This window comes from Tamandua tetradactyla, chromosome 14 (assembly GCF_023851605.1).
Source record: "Tamandua tetradactyla isolate mTamTet1 chromosome 14, mTamTet1.pri, whole genome shotgun sequence".
NCBI classification, from domain to species: Eukaryota; Metazoa; Chordata; class Mammalia; order Pilosa; family Myrmecophagidae; genus Tamandua; species Tamandua tetradactyla.
This window is the reverse complement of record NC_135340.1, coordinates 22,775,489-22,785,547: the sequence shown is the minus strand read 5'-3', so window position 1 is coordinate 22,785,547 and position 10,059 is coordinate 22,775,489. Positions and strand designations below refer to the sequence as shown.

General features: G+C 37.8%; 1 pseudogene; it reads left to right on the top strand.

Moving 5' to 3' along the window:
* The first annotated feature begins 556 nt into the window (after window positions 1–556).
* Window positions 557–3,319, top strand: LOC143654838 (40S ribosomal protein S3a-like; annotated as a pseudogene).
* Window positions 3,320–10,059: the final 6,740 nt, after the last annotated feature.

The following is a 10,059-nucleotide window of genomic DNA, read 5'->3' as shown; positions in this document are numbered from 1 at the left end:
TTGCTTAATCAAATGCTCAAAAGACTGGGAATTCATAGATGCATATACATTTTAGAGTTGAAGGAGCCAAGGAGATAATTTTGTCTAACCCTTGATTCTATAGGAATGAGACCCATAAGAAAAAATACTTAAGACTTTGTCCAGCCACTGAAACTTTTTTTTGTTCCATCTCCCCCCCTCCACCCCCTTTTGGCCAAGAAGCCTTTCATAATCCAATGTTGCCAGGGCCAGGCTCATCCCCAGGAGTCATGTCCCACGTTGCCCCAGAGATTCATGCCCTAGGGAGTCTGGGGGATGAACTGATTTCAATATATTACTTTGTGGGAAAGCTTCTTTTGCTATTGCACTGGCATATAGTCATTGTGGGTTGTTCCCAAAAGCTCTGAATTATTCAAAATAAGGTTTAAACGTACATTAAGGATTTAAGCTTTAAATTAAGACTTAAAAGTAAAGGCGCCCTCTGGAGACCCAGGTTCGATTCCTGGTGCCTACTCATGCAAAAGAAAAAGAAAAAAAAAAAGGGTAGAAGAGCCCTTTTGGCTCTAGGCCCAGAACCATGGTGGTTGGCAAGAACAAATGCCTTACAAAAGGAGGCAGAAAAGAATTCAAGAAGAAAGTGTTTGATCCATTTTCTGAGAAAGATTGGTATGACGTGAAAGCACTGGCAATGTTTAATATAAGAAATGTTGGGGAAAATACTAGTTACAAGGACTCAAGGAACCAAAATTACATCTGATGGCCTTAAGGGTTGAGTTTTTGAAGTGGGCCTTGCTAATATGCAGAATGATGAAGCTGTTTTTAGAAAACTCAAGCTAACTACTGAGGATGTGCAGGGCAAAAATTGCCTAACCAACTTCCATGGTGTGGATTTTACCTGTGACAAATGTGTTCCATGGTCAAAAAATGGCATACCGTGATGGAAGCTCATGTTGATGTCAAAACTACCGATGGTTATTTGCTTCATCTGTTCTGTGTTGATTTTACCAAAAAATGCAACAGTCATATTCGGAAGACCTCTTATCCTCAACACCAACAGTTCTGTCAAATCCGGAAGAGGACAATGGAAATCATGACTGGAGAGGTGCAGACAAATGACTTGAAAGACATGGTCAATAAATTGATTCCATAAAGAAGTATTTGCAAAGTCTCCTTAGGGGAATGGGGAGAAAGGAAGAAATGTTTAACTTCCCATTTGGGGAACTTCTCATACTCTCACAAGCAGTGGGGACAACCAAATCAATAAGCTGAGCTCTTGATCTTGGGGTTCCCTGCTATGAAACTTACTCCTCAAAGAATAGGCTAAGCCTACTTGAAATTAGGCCTGAGTCAACCCCAGACAACCTCTTTTGTTGCTCAGATGTGGCCTCTCTCTTAAGCCAACTCAGCATGTGATCTCACTGCCTTTCCTCTTACATGTGACATGACTCTAAGGGGTTTAAATCTCCCTGGCAACATGGGACAGAAAGCCTGGGATAAGTCAGGAACCAGCATCAAGAGACTGAGAAAGACTTCTTGACCAAAATGGGGAAGAGAGAAGTGAGACAAAGTTTCAGTGGTTGAGAGATTTCAAACAGAGTTGGGAGGTTATCCTGGATGGTATTCTTATGCATTATATAGATATCCCTTTTTAGTTTATGGTGTATTGGAGTGGCTAGAGGGAAGTATCAGAAATTGTTGAGCTGTGTTCCTGTAGCCTAGAATCTTAAAGACTATTGTATAAAGATACAATATTTATAATATGACTGTGTGGTTGTGAGAACCTTGTGTCTGATGCACCTTATATCCAGGGTATGGACTGATGAGGAAAAATATGGATAAAAATAAATAATAGGGGGACAAAAGGTAAAATAAATTGGGTATATGGAAATACTAGTGGTCAATGAGAGGGAGTGATAAGGTATATGGTATGTATGAGTTTTTTCTTTTTTTTTTAATTTCTTTTTCTGGAGTGATGCAAATGTTCTAAAAAATGATGATGGTGATGATATACAACTATGTGATGATATTGTGAGCCCTTCATTGTTGCACTATATATAGAAAGTATGTGTGTAAAGATTTCTCAATAAAAAAAAGATACAATGAACTAGTGTTATCAAAAAGTACCCTTGGTGGATAGTGCAATGGTGGCTCAGTGGCAGAATTCTTGCCTGCCATGTCAGAGACCTAGGTTCGATTCCTGATGCCTGCCCATGTTAAAAAAAAAAAAAGTACCCTTGGGGGGATATGTCACTCTGTTACCAACAACCTACACATTGTGCTACTGGTGTCTATAGATCCTATTCTGCTTTGCAGAATATTTGACTTTGTGATTTCTATCATCTACTTTAAAAGTGGTTTTGTTTTTACCTGAGGATGCTAGTCATTTCCACTCAAAAAGTTGTTTTTAAGTAAAATGAATAATGGCAAAGATGCACATCTGCCTTCAACAGGACAAAGAGTGAAAAAAAGAGATAACCAGGAAAACCAATAAAAAATGACTAGAAACAGATTGTAGCAGGCCCTTGGCATGCTTGGATGCAACGCTTTGACTACTCAAGTCCATGGCAGGTGTCAGAGGGGCTAACATCTACCTCATACAGGCTTCGAGGATTAAGCAAAATAATGTGGGTGACAGTTACCTACTGTGACTGGAATTGAGGACAACAGGGACTTTTCTATGAATGACTGAGCCTCCTTTCCTATATCACAATTTCCATGGCTGTACTGACAACTCAGGAATTTGTGAAGGTTTCTAGACCAGCTGCTCTTTAGTGTCATGGGTCTACTGAACTCTTCCCTGGTCTTTGGATTTGGACCATTTACCTTGTGTTGCACTTGCTTCCCCATTGCATGGACTTTCAGTAGGTTCAAGGGAACAGGGAATGGCTGCTCATGGTGCAGCCATGAGCATCCACACTGAATTCGCAATCCACACTGAATTCTTTTAACCTTTGGTGGAGTGATGAGATTTAACCAAACTCAATACAACTTTTAGTGAGCAAAATAAATTCTCAATCCTTTGGTGCTGGCCCTGCACGTGGCCCATGAGACAGATGTTTATTCTATGCACTGTCAAGTCTTTGCTCTTTAAATTAAACTCCAAACAACTGGGCAATAAAAATAAATAAATTAATTGATTCTAGACAGCATTGGTAAAGACATGGAAAAAGCTTGTCAATCTATCTAAACTCTCCATGATGTGTTTGTTAGAAAAGTAAAAATGCTGAAGAAGCCCAAGTTTGAACTGGGAAAACTCATGGAGCTTCTTGGTGAAGGTAGTAGTTCTGGAAAAGCAACTGGAGATGAGACAGGTGCTAAAGTGGAATGAGCTGTTGTATATGAGCCATCAGTTCAAGAAACTGTTTAAAATTCAGACTTATAAGTGTGACAAAAAGTATTATTTATGGAAAAAATGCAAAGGAAAATTTTTTTAAGTGTCTTAAGGGAGTGGTTGCTTTTAGTAAACAACTAAATATTTTATTACATTCTAAAATTTACTATTTATACAGTTGATGTTTATGACCAATATTTCATGTGTTGTTATGGTCCATATGTGCTCTTCTGATTCTGAAGAGCAGAAGCAGTGGCTGCAAATGATCTAATTCTTTACTTTCGGACTTCTTGTAAGAGTAACTGTAGGGTATCGCCTAAGGCAAGGGGGTGAGAAGCTGTGTTCACTATGCACAGCTTTGCCCACATAATCCCACGAAATTGAATTTAAATGCCCTTCAAAAGAAGTAAGATTGAGACATAAAAACAAGGGTAGTATTTAATGTACTATGTACCAAATATAGTAAATCAGCTTGATTCCTCTCCTCTTTCCAGAAAAAAAGGCCGGTGATAGAAGTAAAAGAAAGTCTTTGTCCTTTCAATCTTCTACTGTGTCTGACTGCTCCTGACCAGCTGCCTCCTGCAGTCATGTGCCCTGATATGCTACTGGTTACTGAGAAAGAGCTTTTTTTAATCTCTTAGAGTAAAAATGAAATAACAGGCAAAAATGCCTGAGACATATTGGCCTGTCCATAAATATTAATTACAGATGAATTTACATGATAAAAGCTTTCTTCAGGGAAGTTTGCAAACTTGCCATGTAGACAACTGCATTTCTATGGAACCCAGAGCAAATGGCAACAGATACCTGGGGTCCTAGTTAGGATTACTTGCTGCTAAAAGCATCGTGACATATGTTGCTTATGTTTTGTCTCACCTGCCTGGAATTCTGTATTTTGTCCTTTGAGATTTAGCATGAGTTTACATTCTCCTGGAAATGTTTTCTGACTGTTCCCATTCTCTGTCATGAGTTAGGTGCCCCTCTTCTTTTTTTTTATTTTTTAATTTTTTTATTATTTTTTTTAACATGGGCAGGCACCGGGAATCAAACCCGGGTCCTCTGGCATGGCAGGCAAGCATTCTTGCCTGCTGAGCCACTGTGGCCCGCCCAGGTGCCCCTCTTCTATGCTCCTAGAACACCTTGTACATCATCATACAGTTGAGCTGTAATGTAATTGATTCCCTTACCTGCCAGCCCCACTGTAGTTTCAGGGCAGACTGCAACTGTGGTTTATTCAGCTTTGAAATACTAGAGCCTAGTAAAGTACTTGGCCCAGTGCTTTTTGAATGGATGAAAAGAGTTGAAGTTTGTCTTTGGAATCCCCTCATCTCTCTACTTGCTTCCCCTTTTCTCCTGTGTGGTGTGCATGCCCCCTGCCTCCCCATCCCTACTCACCCATTGCCCCATTTTTTTTATCTTCATCCATCTTCCTGGCTTGCTGATGGCTCCCTTTGCCAACTCCTGTCCAGGTTTGGAAATAAGTTTATGTCACAAATTAAAACTGTCAGAGAATGGGAAAAGTGTTGATCATCTTTGAATCCTTCCATAATTAGCAGAGCACTTTGCACATATTAGTTATTAATTTAGATTTTAAAATGTATTGCTTTCACATGCTATAACATGGGTGAACATTGAGGACATTATGTTGAGTGACATTAAGTCAGAACCAAACGGACAACTATTGTATGATCTCACTAAAATGAACTAATTACACTATGTAAACTCATGTATATAGAAACTAAAATATAGGTTACCAGGAAATAGAATATCGCTAGAGAATGGGAAGCGGTCGCATAAGATGTGCAGAATTTTTAAATCAGGTTGAATTTAAATGAGTGGAAATGGATAGAGGTGATGGTAGCACATTGTGCTGGTTTGAAATGATGTATGTACCCTAGGAAAGCCATGTTTTAATCCTAATCCCATTTTGTAAAGGCAGCTGTTTCTTCTAATCCCTATTCGATGCTGTATGTTTGAGACTGTAATTAGGTCATCTCCCTGGAGATGTGATTTAATCAAGAGTGGTTGTTCAGCTGGATTAGGTGATGACATGTCTCCACCCATCTGGGTGGGTCTTGATTTGTTTCTGAAGTCCTATAAAAGAGGAAACATTTTGGAAAATGAAGGAGATTCAGAGAGTGCAGATAATGACATAGCCATGAGAAGCAGAGTCCACCAGCCAGTGACCTTTGGAGATGAAGAAGGAATATGCCTCCTGGGGAGCTTCATGAAACAGGAAGCCAGGAGAAGAAGCTAGCAGATGACACCATGTTCACCATGTGCCCTTCCAGATGAGAGAGAAAACCCTGAACTTCATTGGCCTTCTTGAACCAAGGTATCTTTCCCTGGATACCTTAGATTGGACATTTCTATAGACTTGCTTTAATTGGGACATTTTCTTGGCCTATAAACTGTGAACTTGCAATGTATTAAATTCCCCCCTTTCTAAAATTTATTTATTTATTAATTTAAAAAATTAAGAACAAACAAACAAAAACATTAGCACATCATTCCATTCTACATATATAATCAGTAATTCTCAATATCATCACATAGTTGCATATTCATTATTTCTTAGAACATTTGCATCAATTCAGAAAAAGAAATAAAAAGACAACAGAAGAAGAAATAAAATAACAGGAAAAAAACGATTATACATACCATACCCCTTACCCCTCACTTCCATTTATCACTAGCATTTCAAACTAAATTTATTTTAACATTTGTTCCCCCTATTATTTATTTTTATTCCACATGTTCTGCTCATCTTTTGACAAGGTAGATAAAAGGAGCATCAGACACAAGGTTTTCACAATCACACAGTCACGTTGTGAAAGCCATACCATTATTCAGTCATCATCAAGAAACATGGCTACTGGAACGCAGCTCTATATTTTTAGGCAGTTCTCTCCAACCTCTCCACTACATCTTGTATAACAAGGTGATATCTACTTAATGCATAAGAATAACCTCCAGGATAACCTCTCGACTCTGTTTGGAATCTCTCGGCCATTGACACTTGGTCTCATTTCACTCTTTCCCTTTTTGGTTGAGAAGGTTTTCTCAATCCCTTGATGCTGAGTCTCAGCTCATTCTAGGGTTTTTCTCAATTCCTTGATGCTGAGTCTCGGCTCATTCCAGGATTTCTGTCCCACATTGCCAGGAAGTTCCACACCCCTGGGAGTCATGTCCCACGTAGACAGGGGGAGGGTGATGAGTTTGCTTGTTGTGTTGGCTGGAGAAATTCCCCTTTTTAAAAAGCCATTCTGTTTCTGGTATGTTCCATTCCAACAGCTAGCAAACTAGAACACACATTATTATGAGTATAATTGACAAAATTATTTGTGATTATGGTTAATGGGGGAGGTTTGTGAATTGTGTGTGAATGTGGGAAGTTTGGAGTGTTTATGTCACCTGAAGGAAAGCCAGAAGTTAAAACATGGAACTGTATAACACAGTGAATTTTGTGGTGGATAGTAAATGTGATTAACAGTACAAATATTAAAAATTTCCTCCATGAACTAGAGCAAATGTATGAAACTATTACAAGGAGTTAATTATACAGTGGTATATGGGGAAAAGATACATCTATTGCAAACTATGTACTATAGTTAACAGTAATATCTTAATACCCTTTCATTAACAGTAACAAATGTACTACCCCAATGCTAGGGATCAATGATGGGGAAGGGGGGATAAGAGATACGGGATGTTTGGGTTTTCCCTTTAAAAAACTTTTTTTCCTTTCCTGGAGCAATGAAAATATTCTAAAATTGACTGTGGTGATGAATACGCAACTATGTGTTGATATGTAAGCTGTTGATTGTACACTTTAAAGGGATTGCATGGTGTGTGAATTTATCTCAATAAAATTGCATTAAAAAAGAAAAAGTGAATGGCTTTTAATATGTAATACATACTCATTTTGAAGAATTTAAAAAAATACAGAATATCATTTAAAAAATCACTTATCCATCACCTATAGATAAACCCCATTAATATTTTTGTACACTAATATATATGACATTTTTTCTATTCATATATACTCTTTTCCTCTTTGCAAAATTGTACACTCTTTTATCCTATTTTCTCCATTTAACATTTTATCATGAGCGCTTTATCATGGCATTAAGTATTCTTTTTTTATTTTTTTACATGGGCAGGCACCAGGAACATTAAGAATTCTTTTAAAATGCCAATTATTTAATATTTTTCTTATTTTTGGGTATTCAGGTAATTTTCAGTTTTTCCTTTTTATATAAAAGGTTGTAATGAAAATTAGGTACCTAAATTTATACGTTTCCAATTATTTCCTTATGATAAACTCCTGGAAGAATCATTCAATCACATTTTAAGCCAAACCAACTTTTGAAACACATAGCCAAAACAACTTCTAGAAATGTAAATATCACTTTATTGTTCATTCACCCATTAAAAAAAATTTTCACTTCTATTTACTTTCTTAAAAATAAATGGAGATTGAGGCCTACTACATTAATTTCATGGTACACTAATGATTGAGCCCTACAATCAGAAAAAGGCTTCTCAAATGCAACTTTGAAAATAACAGTGGAGAAACTGCTTCATATATAAAGTGTACAAGCCATACCTGGAAGTATTCAAAAGTTTCAAAAATGTAAGTTCTAGAAAAGTAGTGTGGGTGAAGAAAAGGGAGATCAGATCCATAACTCTTGAGATTTCAGGGCATCAGAACTGGGGATTTAATTTTGGGTCATTCACCCGTTTAATAAAATATTTATTGAAACTTTACTCTGATTTGGGCGCTATGTAGAAACTAGCATCATAATGGAGAACAATATGCTCAAGGTTTTTGCCCTCAGGGACTTAATGCTCTACTGGGAAAGACAGACAAGAACAAGTAAATGAAAACAGATAAAATAATAGCAGACTGCTATTGATGCTTTAAAGGAAGTGCTGATAAAGTAGGACCCGACTTTGGTTATAATGGTGAGGGAAGGCTTTTCTGAGATCTCATTTCACCTGAAGCTCCACTACTGTGGAGCTGGATGGGGAATGGATGCTGGAAAGAAGAGAAAGGAAAAAATGAGGTAGAGACTGAGTAAAGAAGGGTCAAATCATAGTCTGTTAGACAATAGGGAGCAAACCCATCATGGGACGGGGCAACAGTGGCTCAGTGGCAAGATTCTCACCTGCCTTGCCAGAGACCTGGGTTCAATTCCCCAAGCCTGCCCGTGCCAAAAAAAAAAAAAAAATCATGGAAATGTATATGTATTTATAAGTATTAGTAGGTCCACATTTTACCATTTTAGTGAATATGTGCATTTTAATGAAAGTCTCCTAGAGGTAATCTTAACTGAAAAGGATGCCTCTATTGGTAGAATTTTGGGCACCATGGTTGGTAGCATTTCAGTGCCTTTCAGATCACATTTTATATAGAGTGACTTATATTTCCCACATTAGAGATTTCCTTATTAGGAAATTATATTGTGTCCTCTTTCACCAATGCCCAGGATTCAGTGCAGGTATTTTGGGCCACAACAGCAGCTAAGTATGGACCACAGTTCATCCTCTCTCCTCTTCAATTAAGGTTTATAAAGCTGTTTTGCCATGCTTTTCTTGGATTGATTGTGTATTTCCATTGCAATGAAATTAGTTAGTGTTTGTGTATATGTATGCATATGTGTGTGTTTGTGTGTATGTATGTGTATAAGGAAAATAATCTTTTATATGGAGAATTAAGAAGGAATGAGTTTCCCCAAAAGCTTTATAGTTATATCCGAGATACATATTGAAATTCAACAGCAGGAATTGTTTCAAAATCTAAATTCTTGGCTTTGATTAGTTTGTGTTTATACCGGGAAACAGCATCAGTATTCAACTTTTAGATTTACTTTTTTTTTTCCAGATTTTCTTTTAAGTATTGTGCCTTGATGTTTATTGAATACTTTCAGATTTATACATATTTATAATGAAAAGTTTGTATTTTCTTATTTTTGGGTCTGGATTTTATTTACTTCTTTTTCATCAAAAAGTAAAGGGCCTGTGAAAGGTGCTGTCTGTATTTTAGAACTTCACCTACTCTATGAGACCAAAGGAAGAAAGATTTCTTTTGTCCAGAACCTAAATTTTCTGTAGCACATAATCTAACTCAATCTGTCTCAATAGATCATTTAAACAACCCAAACACAGGGAGCCCAGAATGGGAATGAGGGCCTGTAATTCTGTATAGCTTAAATGTAATGCCTGGATACATCCCAGAGTATGTTAAGCAGATAATAACTATTGGCAAAGTGCCTTGTGGGATGGAAGAAAAATATGGAAGTATTAAACTTTACCACCAGGGAAATCCCTGATACTGTCTCAAACGTTAGGGACTCCCAAGTCAATACACCAAGCCCTTGATCTTGAGGCTTGCTTTTGTGAAGCTTATTTATGTAGTGGTAAAGCTTAGCCTACTACAGTTATACCTAAGAGTCACTTCTGGAGGGCCTGTTTTGTTGCTCAGATGTGGCCTCTCTCCCTAAGCCCACCTCTGCAACTGAAACCATTCCCCACCCCCCCTACATTGGACAGGGCATGCAGGGGTGAAAGTTCCTCTTGCAACATGGGATATGACTCCCAGAAAGGAGCCTGGTCTGGGCATTATTAGATTGACAATGCCTTTCTGACCAAAAGGGGGGGAAAGAATTGTAACAACAAGGTGTCAATGGCTGCTAACAGTAAGGTTATCAAAGGCTGAGAGAGTTCAAATAGAGTTGAGAAGCTAC